Here is a 7,739-nt window from a genome sequence, read left to right as displayed (position 1 = left end):
AGAGGCATTCTTTATGAGCTGCTGAGGAACCTCTGTTTAGTGAGATGCAAGTAGAGGGTAGAACTTCATTTTGGTAGCTTCGATTCTTTAAACTTGATACTGGCTTCAGACTACATCACATTTTTTGTCCTGGTCCACAAAACTTAGGTATATATTTGATTAGAAAACTAATACAGCCAGATCTTCCTAAGAACATGGTGTAGTAGATGTAGTGCTTTGTTTGTGTGTTTTTGTTTCTAACATGAGATGTTATTGCTCCTGGTAGGTAAGTTGTAACCTCTACCCTTTCCTTTCCTCCTTCTGCCCTTCACGCCTCTATTGACAGTGGAGGGTAAACTGCAGTTCTTGATAAGAGGGTATTATATGTCAAGGCAGAACTGGAAATGGTTTCTGGAAATTAAAATCAGCTATGGGCACTGTGAGGACAAATTCATCTTTCTTGTGAGAAACATAGACTGGCTGCTGTTACAAATATAGAGGTGAGAAAATAGAGAATTATCTTTCCGTTCATGAGGGCCAAGCACTATGTCCTTAAGCCTATAAACAACAAAGCAATTTTCATGAGGCATAGAGAACAGGAAAAGAATTTATTTTTTGCCTCTAACCATGTTAGAATAAAATGATAGGAAGGCAACTTTCATATATGTTAAAATGTTTGCAGAAATGCAGTTTTATGGGGGTGAATAAACCAGTTCCTAAACATCAGTCAAAGAAATTAATGATGATGCTTGAAAAGGAACAGGATATTGATTTTTTACTCAATTATTATTTTATACTTCATATATTATAATCATAAAAATAGAACAGAAAAATGATGATCAGAGGCTAACGAGGAGCTTACCAAAATAGTTGCATATCTTAAAAAAAGATGAGGAAATATTTGAAAAAATGGGATGCATTGAAATCAGCAGGCCCAGATGGCATGCACAATAGGGTATGAAAGAGAACCAGCTTGTGAACTTACCAAACCAAGCTGCTCCCGTCAGTAATAAATCATGGGCATCTGAGTGGGAGGACCCTTGTCTACTTCATGGGGAAATAAAGATCTTGCCACCAATCCACACTAAATGAAAAATCGCAACGAGCTTTGTCAGGAAACTCTCTGTACACAATGAAAAACATTCCAACGAGCCCACTGAAAGCAAATACAATAAACCAATAAACAGAAGAATTTAAAAATAACATGGTCTGAGTTTTACCTTTTGTTTTTCCCAAAGTGAAATCAGGCTATTTTAAACTATAAATTTAGTGACACTTAACAGTCTACATGATTACAGCAAAGCAGCAGGTTGAGATAAGAATGTCAATTGACTGGACTGGAAGAATCAATTAATTGATTAATTAATTTATACTGGGGATTGGATATACTTCTGAGCTACATTCTCAGCCATATTTTATTTTACTTTTTTTTCACTGTAAACAGGGTCTAAGTTATTGAGGGCCTTGCTAAGGTTCTGCAGCTGGCCTTGAACATGTGAGCCTCCTACCTCAAGTTTCCAAGTAGTGGAATTATGGATGTGAACCACCATGCCTTGTTTGCATTGAGAGCATTTCCTCAAAGGCATTTTGGAAGGCATCTTGGAGAGCAACTGAATGCTACCTTGAGCAAATTTATCCTGAAAAATGGGTCAACAAACTGGACCAATACCAGCAATAATATATTTAGTATATTTTACTGATGCTTAATTTTGTATAAAAATGTAGATATTTGTTCCACAAAAATTAGGTACATACATAATTAGAAAAAGAACATAGCCATGTCTTCCTGACAACATGTTATAGTAGATGTAGTGTATTTTTTGTTTTGTTTTTAATATATGAGACTTTATTGTTTATGGTAAAATAGTTATAACTCCTACACTTTTCTTTCCTTCTTTTATTTTTTACTTTATTTATACTGAAGTATAAACTGGTGCTCTTGATAAATGACACTGTCCAATTGGATTTGAATACTAATTTTTAAAGAGAGATATGTATGGGTGCAGGTGGGTGGCACACTAGGGCAGAAGGACCTACCATGTACTATAAACATGTACAGAACTAAGTAGAAGAAACTTGGAGCCACAATTAAAAAGACTTATTTCATTTTCTCAAGAAAATTATAATTTATACTAAAGAATATAGTGACAACTACAATCATCTATGAAATGCTCACCATGTGACATCATCCTGGGTCCTTCAGACACATAAATTAAATGTAATCAACCCCTTAGTTTGAAATATGTGACCATCGAGTTGAAATATATTTCAGTGTTTTACATTTTTTTGGTCCTGGGGATTGAACCTAGGGTCATTCTATCACTGAGTTATACTCTCTGTCCTTTTTATTTTTTAAATCTTGAAACAGCGTCTCACTAAAGTACTGAGCGTTTTGCCCTTTTTATTTTTTTAATTTTGAAACACAATCTTGCTAAATCGTTGAAGGTCTCCTCTCATTTCTGAGGTTGGCCTGGAACCCTTGATCTTGTCTCAGTCTCCCAAGTACTGGGGTTATAGGCACTACCACACTGGGTAGTGTGCCTTAAACAATATTCAGTTATGCTATTATCAGAGTTCTTTCTAGAGAAAAATATGCAGGCAACATTCAACAAATAATGTACTCTCCTCCGCATGGTTAAAAAAGTGTTCAGTTTTCCCAATGTCAGAGGGACTATTCCCTTTCCTCCCTATTTCAAGGGATTTGTGAGACTAAATTCTATGTCACCGGTGATGTTTTTAATCAAAAAGGAGCTATACTATGTTTAGCAAAGAGAATAGGATTGTTAGAATTTATCTCCAGAATAGAAAAGTACAGGGCATGATGGGGTGATGATGATGGCAAAATATATAGGATTATCACGTTTTGTTGTTGGAAACTGCAAAATACTAACTTTCCATTGATGCCGACTCTCCTGTCAGTGTGTCTCAGGTGCTTCACCTGCAGGGGGGTGGGGCAGTTAACCTCTGTGGGGGTCAGAGGAAGAAAAACAGTGAGTTTCTGAAGTTCAACACCTGGAAACAAGGGAAAGAAAAATAGGTAAGAATGTTTTTCTTATATTTTGTTTCTTATTGTGATGGTAGAGGTTTTTGATCCAAGGTGATGAACCTGCCCTTTTCCTGGTCAGCTCTCTCCTCATTATCTTCCATAACTATAAACATCCCCCATATAGTCTTCTTTCTTTTACTCTCCTCTCAGTCCTGGAGCCTCGGAAATGTACATGGTCTTATGCAAACAACAACACAAACATCTGTGAAAGGGCTCCTTCACTTATCTTCCTTTGACAGAAGCTAAACCTCAGGCATACTTTATGTTAGCTTCTGCAAGGACTTGATGCAGCTTGTGCAAGAAGAAATAAGAAAATTTAAATCCCGAAGCCTGTGTACCTTTTAATATACCATAAAAGACTGGCCCGTGTGTTGTTCTTGTTTACTGCTTTGCTTGAGCAGACCTCTCCCCCAATGTCTGATTTCTCTTCTGGGATCCCCTGACTGCCCACTGGCTTTTGCTCCCTTGCTCATACCATCTGAGTTTCAACTAGACTAACTTCGCTTTAGCTCCCTTTAGCTCTTCTTCAGCTGGGCTATAGAATAATTTGGCAGACTTCAGGTAGCCAAAGATGCCTCCATAATCTGTGTGATTTGGGGGAGCATGGGGACATCTGACATCTATGTAGAAATTCCTATGCTGTACAAATTACCTGTCTTTCATCACGATAACCCAATGTGGCAGAAGGCTAAAGGCTTTGTTTTGTCAAGGAAATATTCAGCTGCTATAGCGCTTTAGCTGTACTCATAACTGCATAGAGAGTATCACTAATAATCCTTCATGAACACGTGGAGGTAATTCCCTATTCTCACTTGGGTCATTTCCTTGAATTTTTATCTTTACTGTGGCTCCCTTTGGTCTTAGCAAGGCCACTGCAGTGGCAGGTATCCTACCTGGGCAGCGAGTTGTGTTGGAGCCTACAGGTTTTGGGCAGTCAGGACTCAGGCAAAGACCCTGTGACCATTCAAATGGCTGACTAAGGCATATCCGGAGGCCAGCTTGCCCTCACATTCATCCTGGGGGGACAGGCCAACTTGGTCTCACATCTTGTTTCTTACATGATGAGGAAGCCGAAATCCATAAAGCCTTGGGGTCTGGTAGACAGGAGCATCTCACTCAAGCGCTCCATCACTCCTCTCTCCATGCATGAGGTGCTTTCCTGTCACTCCAATAAATCCTACTTTACCACTGCATTTAGGTTTTCTGGCTCATTATTTCTATACAGAGCTCCAAAAGGACCCATGGAGAAACTGACAACATAGCACGTTTCACATGGGGGAGTCTCCTCTGTTATTTTTCTATCAGTTGAGTGCTGGATCTTTAAAATGAAGGCCTAGGCACACGAGAAAAGCTTGGTTTGGCCAAGGGACATCAGTATGAAACATTGATAAGCTGAATGACTTTTGGCCAGGAATAGTCTTCTTCCCTTTCTTCTAGAGGATTCCATGTTCTTGCTGGTCAGTGAATCCCTCTTACATTAGAGGAAATGTTCGAATTGTAAGGCAGGGATCTGTTTGGATTCCACCACAAGTATGCACGTTGGTTGTTTGCTGGACAGTGAGGCACATTTTGCCAGACCCATGTCAACTCCATAGTAGTCATCAAGGTCTATCCCCTGGAAATAGACTTGGTACTATGAGATACCTCTAGTTCCACCAAATCTTTTCCTAAATTGGGATACTTCTTGTGACTTATCTGTGACAATTTGCAGTGTAGCCCCAAACTTTTTAGAGTTATTAGCAAGGCATTCCAAAAGGACATGCTCTCAAGAACTCGGCTCGTGTTCCTGGCCCGTCTCCTTGTCTGTGAAATGAGATTTGTTCTTCTCTTGTTCTGGAGTTAAATAGAAAAATTTATCCTCTTCTGTTCCTTGGCAATGAAGAACATACCTTATAATATCCCTATTTTTATAGACTATTAGAATCTCTACAGCTGCCATTTCCAAAGCCTTTAGTGTATCTTCAACTCTGAAGGAGTACTTGCCCATGTCCTAATTTCATCAAAATATCATCCAATCAATTTATTCTCTTAAATAAATTTAACTTTGAAGAGGACTTTAAGTAGATAACTCAATAGCTTGGTTGAAAACATGTTCTCCACCATATTCTATATGTAAATAAAAATACTGGGTATTTGGGAATTAAATTCAGGGGTATTCTACCTCCAATCTACACCCCAGCCCTATTTTTATTCTTTATTTTGAAAGCAGGTCTCATTAAGTTGCATAGGGACTCACTATAACTGAAGATGGTCAGGAACCTGAGACCCTCCCATCTCAGCCTCCTAAATACTGGGATTACAAGTGTATGCCACCATGCCCAGACACCAACTAATTTTAACACTTTTTATTGCAACCTCTGATCAAACATATCCGACTGAGGTAGTTCATTTTAAAGTCAGCTGATCCAGTCGAAAGGAGATTCTCCACATTCACTTTGTCCTCGAAAAGGAACACAGCAGCCTCTGTTGCTTTCCTAACATAGTTATGTTGCTTTCCCTTCTTAAACAGGCAAACATGAGGCTGACTGACCTCCTCTATCGTGTTTTTATTTATTTTTTGGTGGGAGGGGGAGATCCACAGTGAATTTGTGAAGAAATTTGCTTCATTTTCCTTGGAATGCACCACTCTGTTCTATTGCAATGAAGCCAAATTTGCCGTCACCTGAAAGTAGCACTAATAGAGCCTCTGTATGGAATTTATGTTGTTCACAACACAAATTGATGTATTAATAGGTGTGGAAGGTTCATAATAAATGTTGAATTTCTTTTCTTTTCCTTTCTCTGTTACAATAAACAACCAGAACATTTGGAGGTGATTTTTTTTATAAAGTTTGAGCCTTTGTTTTACAGATATAATGGCTCCCAGGCCTGAGAGGCAGCTTACTTATGACTTCATGTTAGATGCAGTTTCAGATTCTTTCACTAACATTTTTGCCACTCGTGAAGTCTGGCCTTTTGGAGGAATGAACAATGATACACTCCTGGTGCCATTGCCCAAGCATCAACCATGGCCAATAGCACCAACCCTTGCCCCTGAGTCAAGGGCTACTGCCCAGATATCTAGAAGGCAGGAGTTAGCTAGTGCTGGGTTCTCCTCATCTGGCCATACTGCATGGGGCATCCATCCTGTGAGGTCTGAGATCCAAGAGGGCAGGGCAGGCTGCCTCCAAGCTCTTAATGAGCTTCACGATCTTCCAGGTCCCCACGTTGGTCCCCATCTCCTCACCTCTTCCTCCCTAGGAGCCGGTTGTGAGTGGTGGCTCTGATGTAGGACACCAGCGCCCTCTCTCCAAGTAGCTTCATGTGTTGTAATTCGATCACATGGGGGTCAATTGGCTTCTTAATAGTGAAAATAAAATTGTCAGAAAATTGTATATCAAGAAAAATATTCTAAGCCGGGTGTGGTGGCAAATGCTTGTAATCCCGGCACTTGGGAGGCTGAGACAGGAGGATCACACAGGTTCAAAGCCAGCCTCAGCTACTTAGTGAGGCTCTCAGCAACCTAGTGAGACCCTGTTTCCAAATAAAATATAAAAAATAGGTTTGGGGATATAGCCTGAAGGTAGAAAGCCTCTGGGTTCATAATTTTACACATGTCCAGATGTAGACCCTCATTAATCAAGATCAGCCTTACTCCTCTCCTATCTTTCCATTCAAACTTTGCTGGTATTTCCCCTCCATTATCTGGAGTCCCACTGGTATCCTCTGTGTTTCCTAGTTTGGGCATATTAGAGGAAACATATGTACCTTCTCCTTCTGTGCTTGGCTGATCTCACTTAACATAATGAACATGTGTAAAATTATGAATAAGACGTGGTTAACCTGGACAACCATTGGTGGGAGGGGGGAAGGGGAAATGGGGGCAGGGGGGAGAGGGCACCAAATATAGTTTAAATGTATACTATTTATGTTCAATAAAAATTGTTAAAAGAAAAAAATAAAATAAAATCACATATGTAAACATTGAAGAATTATCAAAAAAAAAGAAAAAAAAGAAAGCCTCTGGGTTTCACCCCCAGTACCACCAAAAAAAAAAAATTCTTTATTGATAAAAGTCTTTAGATTCTCATTTCAAACACTGGCTTTATTCCCTACAGGCCTATGACACTGGACAAGTTTATTTTTTCTCTATAGTTTTCCATCAATAAAATGAGTATGATAATAATTCTTCTAAATTATTTCTGTGTTGAAGATTGACTCCAGGGCCTGATGCATGTTGGGAAAGAGCTGTACCACTGAGCTACAGCACTCACCCATGATAAGGATCCTTAGCTCATGGGATGTGCTCATGAATACATTATATAACTCCTGCAAAACACATTTTACAAGGGCTGAGTATTAATTTCTCGGTGGTTATATTATTATTATTAATCACAATCAACTACTATGCTCCTCACTGGGAGTAGATTTTACCCTCCACTTTCTCCAGTGTATTTTCCTGTGGTAAATGAGAGAAGTCTACAAACAACTACTACTGCTCTCATTAAAAAGTAGAGATTAGCCGTTTAAAATCTTTGAATAGGTATTTTGGTTTCTATGATTGCTTAATCTCTAGAATATGGCAGAAATGATGTCATGCCAACTTCTGGGTCAGCCTAAAAAAACAGAAAACTTGAGATGCTTGCTTTCTGCATGCCTGAGTCACATGTAAGAGGACGAAACACTCTTTCACCGTGCTGTGTGGAAGTCCAAGCCACTGTGCGTGGAGGTGTAC

At 39.3% G+C, this 7,739-nt stretch overlaps 1 pseudogene across 1 annotated transcript; it reads right to left on the bottom strand.

Annotated features, from left to right (window-relative positions):
• Nucleotides 1-407: 407 nt before the first annotated feature.
• LOC308276137 (eukaryotic peptide chain release factor subunit 1-like) lies at nucleotides 408-6,243 on the bottom strand (annotated as a pseudogene). Its single transcript has 5 exons — nucleotides 6,135-6,243; nucleotides 5,352-6,025; nucleotides 4,670-5,131; nucleotides 3,525-3,609; nucleotides 408-537 (listed from the first exon to the last, which is right to left on the bottom strand). The product of its transcript is annotated as a eukaryotic peptide chain release factor subunit 1-like (transcript).
• Nucleotides 6,244-7,739: the final 1,496 nt, after the last annotated feature.

Source organism: Muscardinus avellanarius (genome assembly GCF_963383645.1).
Source record: "Muscardinus avellanarius genome assembly, chromosome: 17".
NCBI lineage: Eukaryota > Metazoa > Chordata > Mammalia > Rodentia > Gliridae > Muscardinus > Muscardinus avellanarius.
This window is presented reverse-complemented; position numbering and strand designations above follow the sequence as displayed.